The 26,967-nt window shown below is 20.6% G+C and overlaps 1 protein-coding gene and 1 long non-coding RNA gene across 2 annotated transcripts in view; one reads left to right on the top strand and one right to left on the bottom strand.

Moving 5' to 3' along the window:
- wge (BAH domain and coiled-coil containing protein winged eye) overlaps positions 1 to 26,967 on the bottom strand; it is a 311,213-nt gene that overhangs the window by 109,911 nt on the left and 174,335 nt on the right. The window lies entirely within an intron of this gene.
- Positions 9,627 to 19,759, top strand: LOC147658341 (uncharacterized). The gene is made up of 3 exons (XR_015290688.1): positions 9,627 to 9,885; positions 10,075 to 10,220; positions 18,783 to 19,759. It is a non-coding gene; the product is annotated as an uncharacterized LOC147658341 (long non-coding RNA).

Below are 26,967 nucleotides of genomic sequence, written 5' to 3'. Positions count from 1 at the left end.
AAGTTCATGATATGATATGGCTTAATTCAATCTTTTAATTACTTAGAATAGATAATTCATAAATGTAAAATTTTATTAAAAAATAATATGAATTAAATAAAATTATTAATTAAAGCAATTAGAAATATTTATTATCGTTGATAATAATTTTTCATTACTACTTTAAAAAATATTGAAAATTTAAAAAATGTTTTAAAAATAGAAAAATATAAAAATTGATACATTTATTTTTTTTCTGTACTATTATTTCTTTATTTATTAAAAAATTTATTTTATTATTGTATTTTTCTGTAATTAGAAAAAAAAATTCAAATGAGTAATATAAAATCGTTAGAAAAAGCCCACAAAATTCGATATTCATTATATTCCAATTTTCAATATATATAATTAATAATAATTATAATTAATAATAATAATAATAAAAACATTTAATGAAATTTCTTTATAAATTGAATTTCTCCATAAAGCACAATCTTTTTATATTAAAATATACATATGATTATTAAACGTGCATGTGATTCAAATTTAACCCTTGTTTTATACTTCAACCATATTTCATAAATCCCTCCAGTTGTTTAAATGCTCGAATGAATCAACTATTTTCTATGGATCGAATCAATGCTTAAGATATTCCTGTTTGCAGGTTGTTGAAAAATTCGACGATCGATTCCACATTCGATAATTAATGGTCCACGAGACCGCGATTTCTCGATCCTGTAATTTGCACGATGTACAAACAAGAAGAGGAAGGCAAGAAAAGTCAGAGGCGTCAGATTTTTACGAGCACCTGTTCACATTTTCCAGCCGTAAAAGGAGCCAGTTCGACGTCGTCAGGTAGTCACGATTCGTGGCGAGGCCCTTCTCGTACCCTACCGACCTGAAAACCTGTTCTCCTATCCCTTCCTCGATCCACTCGGTCCCTCTTTTATGCCCTTGCAGTGAGCCAGAAGCGAGGGAAATTAAAAATTAGGTCGCTGTCAGGACTTAGCTTTTCATCTCATTCGTTTTTTATTTATTTGAGATTTTACTATGATATTTCAATGTTTTTAAAATTATAATGATGAAATTTTTACAAAATATTGATCTACATAACTTTTTATATTCAATGTTTTGTATGTATCATTTTAGAGAAAATAAATAATTGAAAAGTTTTGAATTTTGAACACATTATAAATTTTAACAATACATGAAATTGAATTATATTTTACGAGATTATATAAATTTATTTCAACATTTCATATATTATAAATATAATATCGAATAAAAAGTAAAATATAAATCAGCGAAATTAAAATCTAAGTTAATGTGACTTTTAAGTTTGATTATAAAAAATTGTTATTTGAAGTACTAATTTAATCAAATCGTCATGATTTGTGATATTTTTGTGTTTCAATAGTGAATCATGTGTAACATTAATTTCAATCTTACAAAAACAATATTATTTTTCAATTTTATGAGTATTTCTAGTTATTTTTCAAATTATAATTTACGATACCATATTTAAATATTGCATATCTTATAATAATTTTTCAAAGTTTTTATTACAAAACAAATTTAATAAATGAAGTAAATATTTTTTTCATTTGAATTTATTTTTTATGGATTTTATTTAATAATAAAATTCCGAAAAAAATCCAAGAAATATAAAAAAAATCAAAATCCTTATAAATATCCCGAATAAATGCTCATGTATTTAATTAAACAAGTGAAACAGTTACTATTGTATTCATACAATCGTTGGATGAACATATATCCGTATATCCGCAGAGTGAACACTAGATTGAACACCAAATTTACAAGCTTCAAATCAAATCAAGCTTCGAAAACCATTTAAATCATAGAAAAGCAAGTTCTCTCCTTTCTCTATAATACGACTTTCGGAAATTCAGAGAATAACGATTAATCATGATCAAACGATTAGCCTCCGGCTGACCTATATTTTCGCATTAAACGTTTCATTTTGAATTGATTTAAATTAATTAGAATTGAACAATCAGATAGCAGAAGTGATATTTATGATATACAGAATTATGTAAAAACAGAACAATATTCTCTAAAAAATTACTTTAATATAGAACAGCGTAAAAGAATTTATCTTCTTAAATTGAATAAAATATTTTAGAATAAATAGAGTTTGTCTATTAATTAGATCTAAATTCTAATCAATAAATATTTATCGATAGAATAGAAATGTGACTTTCTTGGAATATTATCACAGAACAAAAATAATCCTAGCTTTATAATAATCTTAAGGTTTTCAATTCTGCAGAAAGTTATTATGATGAATCAAGTGATTTATATAGGAGATGTAGTATGAATATTGATATATATATGACTAGTAAACATCTCGCAAGAAAATATTTGTTATGATAAGTATTTAGAATAAAAATCGCAATAACAACAAAAATAACAACAAAATAATTTAGAAATTAAAACAATATTTTCAAATGCGAGATATGGGAAATAATGAGAATATGATATTTCATTTATCATATTCTTAAATTTATTTAGAAAGAAGATTAAATTAAAAATAGCTTTTTATTTCTTACATATGTTCTTTTTTTATTAGAGATTCATATGTAAAATAAAATAAAATTGGTATACAAAAATCCAAGTTATATATATCTTAACAAAGCTTAATATTAATATACTTAATATTTATTAAATTGTAAGCAATTTATAATAATAATTTATGTTAAGTTAAGAGCAGAAACAACGATAGGATGAAGATAGAATTGTCTTATTTTATTTATGCCTTGCTTCTTTCAAACTTCTTTATAACTTAATAAGTAAACCTCAATAAATTTTTTTATAACTTTTGTGTTTGTTTGACTTTTAGAATCAACTTTGGAAAAATGTTTTATGAATATATAATACATAAATGTATTATATATTTTTTTAACTATTATGTTGGAAGAGATATTAAAATCTCTTCATTGAGAGATACAACGCAAGAAAGTTTATAAAACATTGATTTAAAAGAAATGTTAATTTTTTTCTTTGCATTTGAAATCTTGTGTTCTATTTCGCTCAATTGATATTTTGCTTGCGCAATCCTGTGCAACCCTATTCCCGAGCACGCGCCTAGTTCTACGTTGACTATACTATACAGAAACTCGTGCCTACATATATATGCGGAGATCGATTTTTGGCAAAGTCACAGTAGTTCGAGTTAAGTTTCGGGGAAACGAGACTAGCTGCTACAGAGCATGCTATTTTGCACAGAAAGAACTTGTTCCCTGAGAGTTTATCACGATGCAGAATCTTGGGATTCTCATGGTGATCCGCTAAGTTTATTGGTAATGCGATTTCTGCAAGTTTATTGGTAAGAGGATGAAAACACAATATTCCGAATCAACATATTCAAAGTTTATAATGTTATCCTATGTTTGCATCATATATCTAGTCAAAATTGACAAAGTTAAAATCTTGTAATGACATAAAGAAATGAAAAAAAAAAAGAAATAATAAAAACGATCTTTGTCAATTTTTGCTGGAAAAATAAAATTATATATAAAAAAAAATAAAAAAATACTAATTTTATTAAATGTAATAAATTATTATATTAAATATTGGATTTAATGCTCATCTCAAGTTAAAATAAAATATAATAAACTACAGTAAAAAGAATTAAAATATATATACATAATGATTATTTTATATTTTATCTTTAATATAAATAATATACATATATATTAAAGATTATGATACTAACACATTATTTACTAAATTTATAATTATTGAATTATTTAAATCTAGTTTTCCTGTAATAATAAATTAATATTTTCATTAACCATCATGTTTTTTTTTAAAAAAAGAAAATCGATCATTATTACAAGTATTGCCAGAAAAATTCTTTCTGTGGAAAAAGTGGAAGTAAACTAAGTGAAGTAGTAACGTCGTGACTCATAGCGAAATAAAGGTGGGAGTACAAATAACCAGTTAACTGTCTATATTACTTTCTCTCATTCATTGCACAAAAGAATTTTTCTGGGAATCCTGACCTTAGTTTGCACTTTGATTATAATAATTTTTACAAATATGAAAAAAATAAAAATAAATAAAAGTATTTAAATAAATAATTATATTAATTAGTTCATAATTTTTTATTGAAAGCATCTTTCATTTTTGCTCAAATATCATCATAAAAGAGATTTAAAAAGAGAAAAATAATCCGATCATAAATATTACAATTTTCAATGTTAATCAAATCATTCCACGAACTCCTTTCGCGACAATGCCGAATAAAAGCACGTCAGAAGTATTCTCCGCGCGAAAGTCACGGCTCAGCTGAAAGATACATGCGTATGTGTATACATATACGTTGATAGAGCGCACGTGCACGTTCGACATAACAATTTATGTAGACACGAACGTGAATGGCGTAGTAAATTCAAGTACACAAGGGTGCGGTCCAAACCAGACCGCTGGAAACAGAGGGAGATTCGGTCGCCTGCAACCGATGTGATTTGCAGCTAAACTTTTCTCTTTTCATTTTTCTCCTATTTTTTCCCTTTTCCTCTTCACTTAGCATCGTGGCTGTATATACAATATACTAACACGTCTGAAGAAGTTTCTCACCGATTAACCCGAAACTATATCGCTATAACCGCAAGAACAGTAATTAGTCTTCTGATACTTTGTGCTGATCTCCAAGATCTTACCTGCACTATCGCCATATATACTTTGTAAAACTTTTCAAGATATATATATATGTATAATCGATAATAATTAATTTTTTAACACCATCAGACCAGTCTTCTTTAATTATCATTTACCCTAATTTGTTTATCTTGTTCTCTACACTCTTATAAATAAAAGTGGATTATAGCCTTCTTAATTAATATCTACGAATAAATATTCCATAACTTACGTCTGGGATTCTAAGTTCAAAGATCGTTTGATGACTAAATATCGTATGACTAATTTGCATCGTGATTTCTTATCTATTGATTACTAAAGGATTAAAGAATTTTTATACTAAAATGTAACATTTTAAAAATCATTGTTTTTGTATATTTTTAATGATACGAACATAAAGTATGTATCATATATATCATATACTACTTAAATGTTTATTTAGAGAACTTTTGTAGAGATTTTTATATTAAAAAGAAATATTAAAAATTATAGAGATTTTTAAATCAAATTCTTTTTTTTTCATATTTTCGTAAAAATATTAAATGCTATTTTTATTTTTTTTAAAAATTTAATAATTAAAACGCGAAATTCAAAATAAAAACATTATTTAAACATTATTTAAGGAAATAAAATAGAAAAAGTATTACTTTTACTTTATTAATTAATTAATAAAAATTTAAATATTTTTTTTATCTAATTTTAATCTAATTATTTTAATCTATTCTAGTAAGATCGAAATATTATAAGATATATCCATTATAAATTTAATTACAATGTAAAAAAATCGACAACAATCATAAAAATCGCAATCACATAAATTTCATTAAAAGCGCGTGTTTTTTCAAATAGAATCTCTCGTCCCACTTACATTGCAAGCTGAGACAGACAGATTGATGAACGTATATTGCATATCACTCGAAATGCGCGATGGTGTATGCACTTTTTATTCCTTTTATTAATGTCTATGCTATCAATGCGAATTTTATTCGAGCGGAAAAACTCAAAAGCGATGAATTTCAGGTAAAAATCGAATATGAACGAAATTTGAAATTAAAATTAAATTATATATATTTTGTGTGACAAACGGATAGACAAAATAGATAATCAGCGATTGTTATGGAACTTAAATTGAGCCCAGAAAAAAAATATAGAAGAAAGATATAATAGTTGTGACTTTTTGTATTTGATGAAATATATATTTTTAAAAATTATATAGAAAATATAATAATTTTTTTCTATTCATTATATATTTTCTATTCAATAATGATATAAATGTAATTTGCATCATTACAGAAGAAAGATATATTTCATAAAGATACAATTTTTTAAAAAGAAAATAATAGTACAATAATTTGATTTTTTTGATTAAATAACTTTTAGTATTAAAAAATAATTTTTAATAAAAAAAATGTAAATTTTTTGTAATATCAAACAAGAAATTATTTTCTAAACAATCTTTATTCTTCTAAACAAATTTTTATATTTCATTATAATTATAAATTTTAATTATATATCTATACTTTTTAATAAAATAATGAATTAGCTTTAATGATAATTTAATCTTTTTCAATTATCAAATTATTAATATCTAATATTTTAAAACTTTTACATTTCATTTTATAACTTACACTTTTTAAAAGCTTTCACAATCTACAAATATAATAAAAATATAAATATATATTACATAAGATGCTAATTGATGTTTTCTATATATGATTTAACTAAAATTTCAATACTCCTCGTAATCTTTATCCTATTATTAAAATATTAAAAGATAAAAGATTAAGAGATAATACAAAATCAATACAAAAGCATTATACGAGATTTTCATAGATGCGATTTTTCGTCTATTTCTCGTGCGCGAAAAGTATTTAGAAGAAAAAGAGATCTCTTTAGAAGAAACACTTAAGAGAGAAATGCGTATTAAGTTGCCGACACAATAGACTCGTTCAGACAGTAGGCTCTCGTCGTTCTTTTCCTCTTAACCTTCAGTTCTACCTTTCCGTTAAAACTAAATCTTCCCTTTTACAGTATCAAATAGTTGTATTTTTTGATTATAAAATGATTCGATCGATGCAACTTTGAATCTTGTAATCAATAAAATCGAAAAGGAGGTTACGCGAAAAAGTTACGTAGATAAGTTTCAGAATTAATTTCGATTATTAAAATATGAAATATTTTAAATAATAAGAAAAAAATTTTCCAAGTCGTTCTAAATCTCTCAAAGCTAATTTTTGAAATCTAGAAAAAATAATATAATTCAATATTAGTTTTTACATTACTTTTTCTTATATTCTTTGATATATATATATATATATATATATATATATATATATATATATATATATATATATACTACAATATTTTTCATAAAGATCAGATCTTTTCCAAAAGATTTTGAAGATTCTTTTCTAAAAAAATGAAATTTAAGAGTAATATATGGATTGTTTATTTTTTGATATTTCATGTTTTATAAAAAAATTTTGATTTTTTTTTAAAAATAATATTTTAGTTTCTAAAAAAGTTTATTCATTATAATTTTATTTTTATTTATTATTTTTAATTTACATAATTTTTTGAATCGTAAATTTTTTCTAATTTTACATTTAGTCCATATTATAGATGATATATGATATATATATATTTTACAATGTTTATTTAAATAATAAATTTATTTATTTATTTAGAAATATATGAAAATTTTCTAACATTTATTTTTCTTGAATATTCAAATTAAAAAACATATGAAATATCTGGGGCGTTATTTCTCAAACTATTTTGGTTAGCGATATATTTTAAAATTATAATAATTAAATTTTTATAATCATAATTTCTTTCATAAAATGAAATTTTTATTTAAATATTTTGAATTTACATTTTAACATTTAGTATAATTTATTATTTATTTGACAAAAAAAGAAAGATATTTAAAATTTTTATTTTTCAATATTTATAATTATTTATAATAATGTAATGTTTATAAAATAATTAACAAAAAATCAATATTTTGATCTAAGTAATATCAATAGAAACAATATTTTGCAATTAATAATGATTCTTGTCGATAAATTCTTTTCTTCATAAATCGAATTTCTCAATTATTCATTGTATATCTTCTAATTTAATCCAAGAAAAAAAAGAAAACAGAAAAAATTATTTGATGCAAAATTTCATATTTGCACACGATCGAATTAACATTTCTTTTAATTTTTCAAATAATAACTTTTTCATATTCTATATTCTTTATGTCGTCGAATAATATTCAAATATTTTCATGTTTTCCATTTGAAAGCGTATGGGTGAAGATTTTTGCATGTACGTGAAGAAAAATAAAATAAACACAGGAATGAAATAATTTCTGAAAGGAACGACAAATATTCCATTTTTCTCTCATCGATATATACTTCCGCGTTCATACAAAGATGGCGAAAACGGTAACAATGATTGTCCTCCCGGCATGAAACGAATGTGTACACATTTTCCAATATAAATACTGTGGGAATGACAATCCGCCTATAACGATAAATTCTTCCAACATTTCATGCTTTGAAGTCTTTGATATCAATCCTTGAACGTTATATGTTGACGATGTCTATGGAATCTTGACCGTTTCTTCATTCGTTTAGTTCCAATCGTTCGGAGTAATTCAATTTTTATTACAATTTTTGTAGTGGTAGATTTTTTCAAAAATGAGATAAAAAACTATAATCAGAAAAAATCATAGTAAAATTTATATTTATTTAGAAAATTTTCAAAATTATTATAAATATTCAGCAGCATATAATATTTGTTTATTTAAGATCTAAACATAACATGACTTAATTTAAAAGTTTTAATCTCTTATAATGTTTCGCTTTTTTAATAATATTTTTAATATTTTTTTTAAATTATTAGAAAAAGATATATATAATTATAAATAAATCATAAAATTCAATGTTATATTTAAATCGGATAAAATAAATAAACAGAAATTAATTGAATAAATATTTTTATTATAAATTAAATTCTTTCATTGCGTAATAAAAATTATTACAAATTTTATTTTTTTTAAAATTAAAATATTTTTTTCGTAAAAAATCTATTAAATTATAATAAACTTCGTATAAATATTAAACCATAGTATTTATTTGAGTTTGAAATACGATCACATAGAAATTATTACGTTTATGATAAAAATTCTTATATGAAAATATTTCTTATTTATCTCACATTATTACATCACAAAATATTTTCGTTATTATATATCAAATAATATTACATAATATACATAATAAACAATTATTATATAATAAAAAATGAGAAGCAAAAAAAATATAATAATTTTTTCGAGTTGATTGTAACAATTTTAAAAAAATTAAAATATTTATTGAACTAAGTTACGATAATATTAAATATAATAAAATTAAATAAAAATAATTTATATAAAAATATTATATATAAAAATTATTAAAAATTATAAGATTTTTTAATAAATTTAAAAATTATATTATAAATCAAAATTATGATAAATGTATAAATTATTTTTCATTGCATTTTTTATGTGCTAAAACTTGTACTTGATGCATTGTATCATTTTTTCATTTATTAATAGACAAAAATATGATATTCTTTATAGAATATTCTCTATTGATTATAAATTTTATTACAATCCTTCTAATTTGATGTTATAAATCCTGATTGTGATTTTCAACTTAAATTATAAAATGTAATTAACTTAAGAGAGAAATTTAAAATTAAATAATTATTATTAAATAATATTGAGTATTATTTTGAAAAAGATCAGATTAAAAATTAAAAAATAGAGAAAGCAATTAAAAAAAATTGCAAAAAAAAATATTTATATTACAATTTTAAATTAATAAGAAAAATTATTTTAGAATATCGAAAAATTGTTTTCTTTATTATACATAATTGCATATCTATATATATTGACATGAAGATATATTATTTTTCATTACATATTTAAAATTTATGTTATATCTATTATATGTTTCGAGATATTTAATATAATACTTCAATTTGTCTTAATGCTTTTTTAAAGAAAATCCGAATAAATTTATCATAGACCTAATTGTACTATTAAAAATTTATAATATAAAATATAAAATATTATTCATTTTTAAATACGGAGAGAAACAATAATACAAAAGAGAACAAAAACAATCGAAGGAAATCTCGCTTGGACCACGAATTCGAAATGAAGTCAGCAAAACTTCTTTCGGTAACTTCTGTTAACCTAAATCGGTAAGTTTCATAAAGCAAAGAATTTTCAGCACAAAGAGGGTCGGTGGTGTCGCTTGTTTTTTTTCTTCTCGCTTTCCGTACGTCAGTAAAAGTACTTTATACTTCACTGCCTTCCCTCTTTCTTTTTCTCTTCGTTCTTCGTTCATCTCACGATACGCATTCCTCTTTTCTACTCTTCGTGAACCCAAGTGCACCCTTGACAACCTGCTACCCTTGGTAACACAGGCATCAAGAGTCCGTGGCTGGACAAATTGCCGCGAGATCAAAAAGAAAAACCGCGATGAATGATCACCTAACTTAACGTGGAAGCTTTTTTCGCGAACTTCATATCTGAGGTGAGTGAGGATAAAAAAATATAGAAAAAATTTACTGATCGTGATTATGAAAATCAGAGGGCAGCTCACTCTCATTGATAATGCGTTTATTTTGTTACTTCATGAAATTTATCGATATATGGTATAATATGTCTAGTCTAATTTATTATTAAAATTAAAATTTTAATGAAATTGTTTATTAGAAATATTAGAAATATTATAAAATTTTATTCTTTAAATTATAATATCTTATGTCATAATAACAAATTGATTATTCAAATTACATAAATATACATATTATTTATAAATAGCAATTCATTTATCAGTTTGTTAGCTATACTGATTTACAATATTATTAAATATTATATTATATACATATAATATATCATATAATATATAAATTTATAATGTTTAATAATATTTGCAATTACAATTTTTTAGTGTATATAAATTATAACATTATAAATTCAAAGAAGAAATTTTTCTTTAAATTTTCCTTGTAATATTGGACCCGATAATATTGAATCATCGTATAAATCTTATTGATCGATTGTAACGAATGATATTTCTCATCTCAACGATCGAGTAACATTTTTTTATCTTATCTAAAGTAATAAGAAATCGATTGTAATAAAAAAAAAAATTGTCTAAAATATAAATTGTAAAAATAGTAATTGTATTACAGATTCAAATGTAATCATTCGAATCATTCGACTTTCAATTTTTGAAAATTCTAAGAATTAAAATTCTATTCTGAAGGGATTAAAATCTAAGATCAAAAATATATTTTGATTTTATAATTCGCTATATCTCACGAAGGAAAGCCATAGTAACTTGAATTGCTATAAGTCGCTTTTTGCTCTCTAAAAATCGACTAATCGATTCGCATGCGTACACGATAAGATGTGATTTCGTCTCGATCAATCAAATAAATAGTATATAATATATAACGAAAAAATAAATATGCGTTTTAAAAAAAAAACACATAAGCAAGAGTTTTTTTTGTATTTTGCACATCCACTTCAAGAAATAAGGTTCAAACACCGATATTTAGAAAACCATCATGCAAGCCAAGCATGAAAAATATATTGCATGACATGAACAAATTTGAAATATTGAGAAAAAAAATATGTACCAAACGAAAAAAAAAAAAAAGAAAGAAAGAAAGAAAGAAAAAGAGAGAAAAAAAACGAAAAATCATTATAAATTTTTATTATTTAAAATAAATTAAACTTACATCACATACAATTATGAATCGAATTTTAAATGCAGAATTTGAATATACTTGATATTCGTAAGATTTTATTATTTATTATTGTTAAGTTAGCATATATCAAATAATTCACATAATTAAAAGACAAAAAATAACTTTATAATATACAAATTTGAATATTATTAACAGAAATATGAAATTGAATAATGACAATTTGGATATTATTTCTTAGTACATATTTATTAATAATATTATATATTAATTTTTTTTATTTTATATATCAATTTTATATAAATATGCAATTATTGAAGTAAATATATAATATATGTAATATTTAAATAATATATAATACTTATAATATTTATTTATTTTATTTTAATTTTTTTTTTAAATTATTTAAATTTCAAATTATTTCTTTATATAACTATTAATTGGAAAAAATTTTTATTCTATTTGATGCTTATTTGACTATGATGTTAGTATTTGACTATATTTTTTTCTGAAATACTTTCTAAAATTTATCAAATACAGTTTTTTCTTTTTACAATATCTAATATATGATATTGACATAAATTAAGAAACAAAGTAATCATTTGCGAATTTATTTCACATTTTCTAAGAGATAAATTAAAAATAATACGTATAACATAAAATAACTATTTATATATTAATAAGCAATAAGTTTTTTCTAAATATTTTTGCATAAAAATAAAAAATTATTTGCATACCAATTAAAAAACAAATTTGCAAACAATTATTTTCTTTTCTTTTATTAATAAAAATATGTGTTATTTTATTGAATAAATTAATTTACATAAAAATAAAATTAGAAATATGAACTATTATCTATGTTAGTAAAATAAAGATAACAAATTGAAATAATTCGTTATTTCAAATTATTATATTTTATATTTATATTTATCAAATCAAATATATCTAAATATATTTTAATCATACAAGTTATAATGATAATAAAAATTTATTTACAAATCACATGACAATTGAAAAAATAACGTTTAGAATAGATGTGTATTTATCACATAATATATAGATATATAATAATAAACAAAATAATTTTTTGTTATTCTAAAATAATTTTTTTTACTGCTTTAAAATTTTAATATAAATATTCTTTTCGTAAGTAGTTGCTTTTTTATTTTTTAATCTTTAATTTTTTTAAATATTAATTATTATTTAACATTTTTAAGCATTTCATTAATTAAAATTTATAATTTAAACATTGTTGGGGATAATTGATTTTAACGTTATAATGAATAAAGAAAATTCGATGAATATTATCATCTTTTTTTATCTTTTACCAAATGAAAAATTGATATAATTCAATAAGTGCAAATTTAAAATTTAAAAATGCATTAGAAAATGAATTTTATGTTTAATATAATTGTGATAAAAATAATTCTTAATTTAGTAAAAAATCTTGTAATTTTTAATTGTTTTTAGCTTTTTTTATATATAAATAAAATTATTTCTATTTAGCTTCATTTTTTATTATAATTTGGTTCAATAAATATTTTAACGATTTGCAGTCAAGGATAATCGTAATATTTTTTCCGCTTCTCATTTTTCATTAATAACTTAGATATTAATAATATTGACGTAAAACAAAATAGTTGTAACTTAATAATGTTAAATAAATAACATTTTCATATAGGAATTTTTTTAGCAATAATAATTCTCGCATAATTATATTCCAAAATTAAAATTATTATCATCTCCAACTTATTCTATTATGTTTTATTATTAGTAGATTAACTGCTGTATCATTTACAAATATTAATAGAAAATTTTGTTAAAAATTCATTGAGATTTCAAATAATAAATTTTTTAATTGATATATATTTCATTATAGAAATAATCATGATATTTGTTTTCGTATAAAAAAAGATAATAAAAATGTAAAATGATTGGAAAATTCTATTTCTGTGAATATAATTAAAAATAATAAAAAAAGATATATTGTAGAAAACAATATATGAAGATACCACAAAAAGAATTGAAAAATTAGAAAAAAAATTAAAGAAAAAATAAAATTATGTTTAAATATTTAAGTAGGTAAAAAAATATAAATTACAAGAAGCTACATGTATTAAAGAAATACGCATAATAATTAAAATGACATATTTTACATATAAAAAATAGTAAATAAAAATTTTTAAAATAATATAGAATAATACAAATAATATTAAAAAATAAGTTACATATGTATTTAAGAAAAAAGAAGATCAATTATGAAAGATCAAAAAAATGGAAAAAAATTTATTGAATATTTTTGTATAAATTTATTGTATAAAAATATATGTAAATATGTATAGATATATATTCTCATTTTTCATATATGCATTACATTATAACAACCAATATCAGGAATGCCAACTCTAACGAATATAGTCATTCTTTTCAATATATTTTTACTTTTATTTCTTTATGTCATTCATTTTAAATTTTATTATATTTATTATTATATTAAATTTTAAAAAATCTAGAAAAATATTCAATTATAAACTACATTGTTGTAAAATCGATATCAATCGATATCGATATCAAATAACAGAAACGATAGATATAATTGTCTTTTTAAATAGAATGTGTCATCGAGAATTCATTTTCTATTAAATGAAATGCGATGGACGATCGTTTCCATATTGAGCGAAAGTTTATCGTTGGTTTTTGCGTTCTATCTCTAATATAATTGGAATCTAGAAAACAGAATTGACAAGAATGACCAGAAGAGATGAAAAGAACAGAATAACTGAAGTTTCGATATGACTCAAACAGAACGTGACTGTAATTTCTATAAAATCACAGTAGAAAAAGATAGACATGATATTTGCTGCTATTTTAAAAATTCGTTAATTTTCATCAAATTGATATAACAAAAATATTTAGTTTCAATATCATTTTCTATCGTTTTATTTTTCAAAAGGAAAGAAATTTAATACAAATGATAAATTAAATATTTCAATTTTATCCAACGCGAAAGTTTCCTGAATTTTGATATGTATAATTTTAACATTTTTCAAACTTATCACAAATGGACAAAATTTATTTATTATAATAAATTTTCTTATATATATATATTATATAATGAAAATATTTTTTATAAATCACTTATGAATTATTTATTTTGAAACTTTCAGTATTTTTTTCTATTTGATAATTACTTTCTTTTATTAAAACAAACATTATTTTAGAAGAAGAAGAAGAAGAAGAAGAAAAATTGGCTAGTTAAATAAAATAGCTGCGACACTAGCGAATTTCATATTAAACATTTTTGAAATAGATATACTACAAATAATATATATAATTGAATATATAATTGAATAAATTCCGAAATCGATTGAGATTTATTTTAGATTTTGTTATGTTTTGAAATAAATAATTTACAACAAAAGTTCTTTTTGAACATATTTTTTTATCTTGTATCATTAATTTTCTTTGTAAAATAAATAAAAAGGAAAAAAAAATATTTATTGTTGCAACATCAAATTTTACGTGTAATACATAAAACATATCACATGTTCGCAAAAAAATATATATATAAATACCGAACATATATTAAAATAGTAGTTCGATTTGTCGCCAACAGTGAATCAAATCAATCGTCATTCAAAGTTCACTCAAACACCAATGTTTTCAATTATTTTTAATGATTCTTGAAGGAAAAATCAGAAATAATTGCAATAATTCCAAAGATAATAGTGTCATCGAAAAAACTTTTTCTATAACAATTTATGTTTTTTGATATTTATTTAAAAATTGGATCCTCAATTAATCTATAAGATCTTTCTGAATTTTTTATGTATTATTTTTTTTTTTTTACATTTTATCTATTTTTAATTTATTAATTTTTGAATGGAATGATATTTATTTCATAATAGTCAGACGACACAACAAATATGAAATATAATGTAATATTCTTTCGTATTATAAACATTTAGATACTAATTTATATTAATAATTAAATAAAAATATAATTAATATGCGAATACTTAATAAATGATTAAATGTAATGCTTATTGGTTTTTTTTTTAGAATCATAACTGATAGATTTGAATTATTTATTACAAGATTTATGATATATTGATATATTAAAATTATACATATGTATACATATAATTTAATAGTATATTTGTTTGATGTCATTATATATTATTACTTGTTTCTATTGGCTCACAATCTATTTTTGATTAGATTGTACTTTAACAATTAATTTTAATAATAATTTTTTTAAAAATTTAATATATTATAAATTAAATTATATTTCAATATAATATCAATATCATTAAAAATATAAAAAAATAGACATATAAAAATATTCATATATATTTCTAAAAACATTTCAAATACGAATAAATTTTGACAACTTTCGATTGAATACGAGTTTATCGATTGTCAATAAAAAATTATATATATAGAATTTAAACAAAATTTTATTCTATTTTTTTTAATATATATATATATATATATATATAGATATATATTTTCTTTGATATATTATTTCTTTGATTAAAAGTAAAAGAAAAAAAAAAAAAGAAATCAGATATGTGATAAATTTTTAATTTTAATTTTATACTATCTATAAATATTTTGTATAATTTTACTAAACAAAATTTTGTTTTGTCTAAAGTATCAATAATATAAGATATTAATAAATATTTACTAATAATTTATTGTAATTTTTTTCAAATTTCAAATAAATATGATAAATTTTAATAAACTTAAAAATAAGAATATAGATAATACATCTAGATATGTATTTCTCAATTCTTTAAAAATGTCAAATATTATCATTCATATTCTATATTTATACAGAGAATATATAAGAGAATAGAGAATATACAAGAATATATCTTTATATTCTTTATATTCTTTAATATCTCTAAGATATATATTACAAAAGAAGAATTTTCATAAATTCTCCAAAACTTCTATTGATATAGAAAACGTTGAACTCGTTAAATTGCAATAGCACATGTGACGTCAAGATTGAAAAGTTTCCTGGAGTTACGCATACAAATGCATGTATTAAATTGATACATGTATCGAACAGACTGTGAAAGTAATGTGTATCGATTTTATGAGAGGAGAAGGTTAGTGAAATATGGGTTAAAAACATTTATCTAGTTGAACATTTTCCTATCCTCAAAATTTTCCAGATTTCTTCGTTCTTCTTATTTTTCTGTCTGTTTTGACGCGAAACTTTTATGAATCGATGCATCGATCGCGAGGAAAAATTACTTGATTAATAAAAAACGATAATTATGATTATCTAATTACTCTTAAACAAATTCGCGTCTTGATTGCATTTGAAACAAAACTGGAGAATTATAAATTCTTTTTGATTTGAAATGAAATTCAATCATTTAGATAATACATTTAAATGAATTTTCTAATTTTTTTGTACAATCAATTTGTTTAATTATATACTATTATTATACACTAATATTATTTTGTATAATTAATTTAAAGAAAAATTTGCCAAAATAGCTAAAACAAGACATCGGTGTTTTTTTTAAACAAAAAGATATTAAGATATGATGATATGAATCCAAATTGTTATCGAAACATTGATTGACTACTACATAATTAATTACATTCCTGTAAAGAAACTTTCTCATGTATATTAGAATATGAAAAATTCACATTTCGATGCCGTAATAATTATTTTTTTAATTTGAATGCTGAAAAAGCATTACGATAAATATTTTATATTTTTTGACGAATTAACTAACTTTTTATCTCAAGTTAAAGTTGAAAAAAGTAAACATTAAATTAGTTATAAAATATCTCATATATAAGATAAAATAAAATACTTTAAGCTAGAATTTTAACTTAAAAATGAACATTTATATATAGAAAAAAATAAATGGAAATATTTTTTTAAATATATATTTATTTTTTTTTAAATTATTAGATTAACAATAAAAGAGATTATTGACTCAAGATTATATCAATATAGAAAAAGAAGATAATTTATATATTTGCGTTAATTGTTCATTAAAAATTTACTTATTTATCTCTACGTTCTTTAATTTTAATTATATATTTCCTATATATTAATTATTATTATATATATTATATATTATATATAATATATAATTAATATTTCATTTTTTGTATTACATTTTTAGTTATGTATGCTATATATATTTTATATATATGTTATATAAATTGGTAATTTTTATTTGAAATAAAGAAGATTTTGCATCTTAAACAATTTTAAGTAACTTTTACGTTTTATGCTTCGTTTTAATGAAAGTGAAATTTTAATACCTTCACATTTTTTTTCGTATTTAAATATATTTTTTAACATTTATATTTTCTCATAGACAAAGATTCGTTTAAACTTTAGAATATTTATAAAATAAATATTATTTTTACTTTCTATTTCTTTGTTAACACAATCGAAAGAAATACAATTCACTTCAACAACTTTTCGCTATTTATTTCCTTTTTTCTTTGTTTTATTATTTTATTTATATATATATTATTGAAGATTATTTAATTTTTTATTTGTTAACAGAATTTTTTCTTTTATTCATATTTAATTATTTTCATTCTTTCTCTCTTGATAACAATTTTTTTATATTAAGTAATATAATTTCGAAAAATCTTCAAGATAATGGCATTTTATATTTTTTATGTATTTAATTTTTTTTAGAAATTTATTTTTAGAAATTTTTTAGAAATTTTCAAATTTATCTTTAATTTCATGTATTTCTTATATTTTTTTAAATAGATATTTTATTGCAGTTTTTATTAGATAAAACAAATATTATTCCTACATAAATACAAATTTTTTTATAAAACAATTTAAATTAATCATTTATCTAATTTTTTTTTATAAAACGATCTAAATTAACTATTCATTTTAGAATATAGATTTATATCTTACGTGTTCTGGCTGCAAAAAAATTATTTGCACATACTTTATTTGTCATAATTATTTTTAACTATTTAAATTTTTTATTTAACAGTATTTTTCATATAATAAATTTGATACTGAGTAAATATAAAATTTGATAAAAAAAAAAGAACATTTTATTGAAAAATATATAAAAATACTTTCTGATGATAATGATATTAAAACACATATAAAAGATATATTTAAATGATATGGAGAATTATTTAAAAAAATCAAATTTTAAATTAAATTTCACATCAAGTTGATCCATATAATGTCTTAATCTTTTATCATCTTATTCAACTTATATTTATCATATTATTTGAAAATTTACAAACTCATTTATTCGTAAATTTTTTCCCTACATTTTCCTTTCTTCTTTTTTATTCATAAAATTATATTTAAATACATAAAATTCAATTCCAATTTAATCCTGTTTTGCCAGCTGCCACCGGAAGATCTCATCGGAACTACGTCAACAAGTAGAACAATTTGACGATCCATCCCTTTTTCTCTGTTCGACATCAGGCTTTGTTGAAGTGCCTTTGAAACACTATCAATACACACATGCATCCTGTGGACCGTACGCGTGTCAGAAATTCTGGACTTTTCCCATTTCCTTTCTCTCTTCCACTCTCTTCCAGTAGCTGACGATGGGTCGATATACGTTTGGGCTCGTGCTCGAGGGTTCGCGTGTGCCTCAAGCAGGGGACAGGCAAACTGGCTGTCATTTCCAACCAACTCTGCCCACTATCCCTCCGACCACCCCTCTAAATCGACTCTCTTGACTGTGCGATATTATGTTCCTGAAATATTGCCGCGAAACAAACAGTCCGGTGCACGCTCTCTGCATGATCCACAAACTTGTATTCTTTTCTCCCCATCTTATATTCGCGCTTTATTTCTTCGGTATTTTTTTTTTTTTTAATTTTAAAGGAATTAAAATTAAACTAATTGATCTTTCATATTTCATAAAAAATAAATCAAGATATAACAAATGAAAATGAAAGAAAAATTATTTTTCGAAAAATACTGTTTAAGGTAAAATTAAATTATTTCGTAACTTGGACTATTTGATAATTCAATCATTTGAAAATGAATAAATGAAAAGTAAAAATACAGTTCTTTACGATTAAGTATGATTATAAAATGATAAAAATTTAAGAAATAAAAAAAACAATATAAAAATTCTAATAACAAAAATTAGAAATAAAAACTATTTTTTAATAAATTTAACTTATGAGAAATAAATATATGTAGATAATAGAAAATAGAAATTTGTATTATTTCAAATTTGTTTTTTAATTAAAAGTAATATTATATAAATTTTATATTACATTATATATTAAAAATTAATTTAATATAAATTTTTAATATTTTCATGATACAGTAATAAAAAATTAAACATAATTTTTCATCCAATATTTATCATTTTTTATTATGGGACTAGAATATAGATTAAGACAGAATAAAATTAAATATTATGCTTCTGGATTTATTATAAGATATAATATTTTTATAGCAATATAATTAATCGAAACAATGACTTCGTGATGTAATACATAGCGTAAACTAGTTTCTAAGAAGAGATGCAACTATACTGTTCATTCATAGAGTCACAAGAACTGGTGGCTATCAAAGCGTCATGTTGAAACGTTGTCGTCAACGTCATTCTTCTTTTTTTTTAGCGTCGTGGTAATTTGTCGCAGCTTGGATGTGCCACGTGTGCATTAAAAAGTGGTCATTTTACATCGAATAATGCGATTCAAACTGGACCAAGAAAAAAAAAATTCTCTCGTCATATTAAATTATTTAGAATTTTATTTTGAATACACATTTATGAAGAATTTGTTAAAATAATTTATTAAAAAATTATATAAAATATAAAAATTTGTACATTATATAAGATTCTTAGCATAATGTTTTACTCGGCATAATCAGTGAATAATCGATGAATTTTGAAAATAGGTATTTTTTATGGAAAACTTTGTTTAAGATATAGAAGAAAATTATAATAAAATATAATAGATTTCAAAATTATTGCTGCGCTATAATCTATTGTATAATATTGAGTTACTATATAATTTTCCTTGATACATGATATGTTAATAATTTCTATTATATTCTATTCTATTTCTATTATAATCTCTAGTAATTAAATTAATTTAAGTTTTGTAAAGATATTAATTTTTAATTAAATTAATTTAAAACTTTCTTCACTTTTCTACTAAAAAAATTATTTTGCAATATCACTTATATCCCATGTTACAAAATAAATTATAAATTATAAATGATAATGAATGCACCAGTATTTGTATAAAATAATGAATGAATATTGCATATATGAGCAAATTATTAAAAGTCAAGTATTTAAATATTTATTTTTAATAATTAAATTAATAAATTGTTAATAATTAAGCTGTTAATATTTTAATTACATATTTTATTAATAATATAACTAATAAACTATTACAAAATCAAACAATAATAAAATATTAGTAGTAGGTAAGTAATTAAATATTAATTTTTATTAATTCAATTTTAATTTAATTTATTTTAAATTGAATAATTTTTTAATATAATATAATTTAATATAAATAATAATAAAGTAATCCCTAAATTAATAAAATTATTATTAATATCTGCTAACAATTATTTTTAAGTCTTTCAATATTTATAATATATATATATATAATAAAAAAATTGATGTAATATATAATTTATTATATATTTTATATAATTTTTTATATATTTCAATTCTTATTATTTTAAAGTATTAATTGTATAGAAAAATTTAAAGTTATATATATTTCATTGTTATTCAAACATTGAATCATTAAAAATATTTATACTTGTTTCAGTAATGAGTTATCCATTTATTTGTTATGTATACTTTCTACAAATAAAAATCATGAATTCATTTCTTTTCTTCATAACTTTAAATGTTATTAAATTATACGACATAACCGCAAGAATATAAAATCATAACTAACTCACTATAAAAAATCATAGAATTTTAGAATATGTAAAAAAGTGAATTTTCGAGATTCTCAAGCGTTAATTCTTTTACTCTATTTATAACTATTGTCAGATATAGTGTTACTTATTATTAGACAATGATTCTTTCTTCCTTTTCTATATTCTAATCTCGCTTTAGAATGTTACTTTCACAGCAAGAATAGATTATAATCTTTTTCAAATAATTTATTTTAAATTTCTACTAAATATTCTCGTGTTATTCGCTAAGTTTACGAACGTAATTGAACTTAAAATTAAACTATTGTAAAAAAAAAACATTATAAATATCGTAAAAATATTCCACTTTTATAATTTTTATAGTATTATAAAATATATCAATATTTGTAATTTAGCGTATCTTTTTTCAAAATTCTTTCCATTTTACAATTATTAGATAGTCAATTGAAGATATTTCATATCGATATATCTTTTTCGTTTAAATAAATTATATATATATATACATTGTAATGAATAACGAAATCATGAATATCAAAAGTTTCTATTTTATAGTAGCTTTTATTATACATTGCATCGATTCATTCATTCATCGATCTTTTCTACAATCTTGCTTATCAGATTTCGGACGACGCGATATGCCATGAGTTCTTAGTTCAATCTTGGTTCTTATCATAATATATTAGATCACAAAGTATTATTTATTGTTTTAATAAACTATTTTTTAATTAAATAAATATTTTCGTTACGTTAGAATTTTTAAAAAAATTTTTAAAATATAAAAATATCTAATTTAATTATATTAAGCTTGTATAAAATTGTATTTATTCAAAAAATTATGTTAAAATGAATATATATATATATTAGAATAAAATAAAAAAACAAAAAAAAAGCATCAATTCAATAATCATTAATCAAAGATCAGAAAAAGACAAAAAAAGAAACGACAAACAATTAAAAAGAGAAAAACAAAATAGGAATACTTCATAATATAACAAATGAAAACATAAAAAATAGACAAAATCAATAATAAATAAAAGTAAAAAATTATAAAATTGATATACATATATACAAATAATAATTTTTTTAAAGAAGTGTTTATATAAAAAATTCATATAAACAAATAATAGTTTGAATAATAAATTTAAAATAGTGAGAAATTGAGGAAAAAATTTTTATGAAGTTTAAATATAAATCGTAAAATTTACACAAAAATTAATACATAAGATGTATCTATAAAATATAACGCCTTAATTAAATATTTAATAATATTTATTGATTAATTATGAATGTTCATTTACTAGCGAAATTAATACTCTTTTAATACTCTAATTTGATTTTATTAATTAATTATATTTTTCACTTTATTTAAATCCATATTGGCACTTTATAAGAAATCTTAGATATTAGTAAAATAAAACTTAAATTATAATAAAATAAAATATAATTAATTTAAAATAAAATAATATTTGAATTATCCGAATATTTATTAATATTTAATATTGAAAATTCAATCTAGAAAATTAACAATTTTTGTAAAATTTTGTATGCATTCAATAATATATTTATTTGATATATTTTTTTAAATATAATAACTAGAAAAATGAATAAATATGATATACTGTAAAAAAATATGTATATATATTACATTATAATATATTAACAATTGTAAATCGATAAAAAATAGCAAAAGTTAATTTTACATTGCAACTATATATTTATATATAACTAACTATATTTTTTACAGAAAATAATAATTAAAATAATTAAATAATCATGTCTTAAATATATATAAAAAGTTTATTGAATATTTACGTCATATTTTAAAATTAACCCAAGCAAATTTAAAAAACTACTTTAATCTAACCCAATATTTCGTTAAATAATTCAACGAATTCAAAGGCTGTATTTTTAAAATAAAGAAATTCCTTGTTAATTATTATTGCGAAATTTATTTTCTGCGTTTTTTAAATAAAATTTCATTAAACGAAAAAGAAAAGATAAGGTAAATAAAAATCAAATAATAAAAAGAATTTAAAAAAATGAAAACTAGGAAGTAATCTTCTAAAAATTATCCATGTTTGACAAGATTTAATGCTGAATTAACAAATCGATCAATTCATTTTTCTTCATTTCACAGACATGATGAGAGAAAATTTCTCGTTGAAACGAGAATTTCCCGTTTTTCATTCGTTTCGATGAGAATTAGCCAACCGGTTGCCGGTCTGTTTATTGACTCAGGCCATGTTCCAAGTTCGCAGGTGAAACAGAATGAAAACGAACTTGAATCAAATTGAAATGGGAAGGAAATGACATTTCGATTTTTAATTATCGTTAATATTTCTTTGATGATTTATTTTATGAAACGGATGATTATACTTCAATGCATATCTTTCAACAATATATAATAAAAAGTTTTTTAATTAATATAAAAATCGCGGTATCTTTATTCAATTCTTATGGATATATTATGATATACGATATAATCTGTTATAATCAGAATCAATATAATCAAATTTCTAAAAAGTTAAATATTAAACAATATTTTGACGCCCTATAACGAAGAATTTTTTCAAGAAGAAAAATATATCAGTTTAATTTTTGCTATTGACAATAACGACTTATAAAATGTAATTCTTAACCATTGCACTGAAATAAAAATAAATATTCGTAAGAGAGAAAAGAATTTGAACCTAAATAAATATCACATTGTTAAATGAAAGTTGTTAAATACGGAAAGAGAGATAATAATTATTATATTTTATTTCATTGTAAAATTGACAAATATTTTAAAAAGAAAAAAAAAATTTAGAAAATTCATTTTTATTATTTCTTCAAAATTAAATCATTCAATATATAATATATAAAATTAACAATTCAATATATTCTCTAATATCAATTTGAAAACATTGAAAAAAAACTCAATGATTAATCACTAAATTATCAAATCTATATTTAATTTATAAAATTTAAAATCACATAATATTTTTCATTCATATTGTACATTAATATTCTATAAATATTCTACAAATATAATATAATATTACCACATAAAATCTAAAATCGAATAAAAATTCGATCAAAGAAAGATCAGGGAAGACAAATAAAATAAGATAATTTAATTTAACTTGTTGCCCTGATCACGCCACAAGAACATAATTATTGGCAAATAGATAAAACATATAAGAAAAAAAATAGTATCTTATAGTATCTTCTGGAATCGAGGATTTTAGACAGCTAAGCACGTTTTAATTCCTGGCAACAGGACAAAGAGTTTGTGGAGAGGTTACCGCTCGGATCGATGTTTGCCAGTGGAACTGTTTCGTAAAGTGAAGATGAGTTTGTGTATCTGTTGTGTATCTTATTTAATTCAAATGGTTAGAACGATGATATATCGATGATGTGTTATTTCAATATCAACAATATTTGGAGGGAATATTATTTATATTCTAAGATTTCTAAGATTATTTTCGAAAAAAATTGTTATTAATATTTTGAAAAATATAATATAGAGAAAGATTTTTTTGTGTATATATTATATTCACTTATTTCATTATAATTTTATTTTTAATATAGATTCTAAGAGAAATAAATAAATCAAGTGCAAACATTTATCATAATTATAACAATATTATCAATATACTGTACATACTTTTCAAGCCAGAACTAATCTTCTAATTTTCTATATTATTTAAGGTTTCTCAAATGATATTATAAAATACTGCGTTAAGAAAATTTTATATTACATGAAAAAATTTAATTTATTAATATTTATAAATAATGTTCAGAATTTTACAATATATAAAAATATTTAACATATTTAACTTATTAATATCTATAAAAGAAATGCAACGTATATACGCATATACAATTGATTGCATAATATAATAATAGAAAATTATTATTATATTTAAAATGCATATATAAGACCCATTACACATGAGCAATATAATATTGTAATCACATATGTTTATTTGTTTTTCCAATTGAAAATGATGAAGATAAATAGTACGTGTACAATCAGATAGCAAAACATCTCACATGACCATTTATCTCCGACTTTAATATAATAAATATCTTTATATTTAATGAGATTTTTGAAATATTTTTTTTATATAAATAAATAATATATTGCATAATTAAAAAATATGATTTTGAAATAATCTTGAATTCTATTGTTAAAATTATATTTAAATTTTTAAATTAATCTTATACTTTTTATTATATATTCTAGATAATTTGCCAAGACGTTTTCGAAATGTTTCTTACGCATATATTTTTTTTAAACTGTTGTCAAGTTATTAACTTTGAAAATTTCGCCGCACCAGCATAATTCAATGTATTTCGTGAGGAGATTGCTCGATTGGATTTTATTATCATGATAATTCTAAAAAGAAGCATGTATATGTGTATATATGTGTGTGTGTTAGAGAAAGAGAGAGAGAGAGAGAGAGAGAGAGAGAGAGAGAGAGAGAGAGAGAGAGAAATACTTAAAAAATACATGCGTAAATAATTTGTTTATTATTATATATTGTTTTGGAAACATTTCAATATAAGCTACAAAAATATGTAATAAAATATCCCAAAGCAAATATTTATTTATTTATTATTTATTTTTTCAATTAATTTCAAATAAATAAAGATAATATATAAAAAATCTATGAAATTGTTTAAAAAAATAAAATATTGTACATATTCAAGTAATAAAAATATAAAATTTATATCAATGAACGATCATGTTATCACTTTTATCAGTACGACGGATATTATATACTTATGTCTTCAAATGACAAATATTTGATCGTACATATATGTAGTATATAAGTAACTTTATTGATATCTCTTTCTCGATTTTTTCCCGATTTTCTTCCTCAGTTTAGAATCATGACTATTTTTTTTTACAATTTCTCACAATTTTTTACTATTCTAAAAAACATTTCATGAATGTTATATATACATTAATTTAAAATATTTTATATATTCGAAAATTTTATTTCTTTAGAATAATAATTTTGAAAAATTTTATATAATATTTATAATATAATTTTTTATATTATTATATTATTATATTATTATGTTTATATCATACAATATTTTTGATATAAAAAAATATCAAATTAATATATTTTTAGAATGAGTAAAATTTTTAGAATTTAACTTATCAATATTTAATATAATTCTTAAATTTATTATTTAAATCTTTTATAAAAATTTAAAAATTTTAATATTTTATAAAAAAAAATATTCTAAAATTATATATTTTATTATATATTTTCATATATTTATGAATATATTTCTATTATGAAATTTTTTCATTATTAAGAATGAGATATCTCGAATCCATAATGCAATGCTATGGACAAGATATCTCGCTACTATGGTTTCGTTTATACGATGAAATATGTCGCAATTTTTATCATATAATGCTATGATGAAATTTCGCATATCTTTTATTGGGATATAAAATATTTTGTCAAAATATTATGGTAAAAACATTGAATTATTAGAGGAAGATTAAGAATAGAGAATAAAGAATTTTTTATATTTACTTTATATATATTTAGAAATATATTATAATTTATAATGAAAAATTATAATTTTAACAAAAATACTTAGTTTCATTTTATAATCTATTATTTTTATAAACAATGTACATA

The sequence above is a fragment of the Apis florea genome, unplaced genomic scaffold, assembly GCF_048593485.1.
Source record: "Apis florea isolate Af1SG1 unplaced genomic scaffold, ASM4859348v1 contig_2274_pilon, whole genome shotgun sequence".
Lineage (NCBI taxonomy): Eukaryota > Metazoa > Arthropoda > Insecta > Hymenoptera > Apidae > Apis > Apis florea.
The sequence above is the reverse complement of the archived record's forward strand: the minus strand, read 5'-3'. Positions and strand labels throughout refer to the sequence as shown.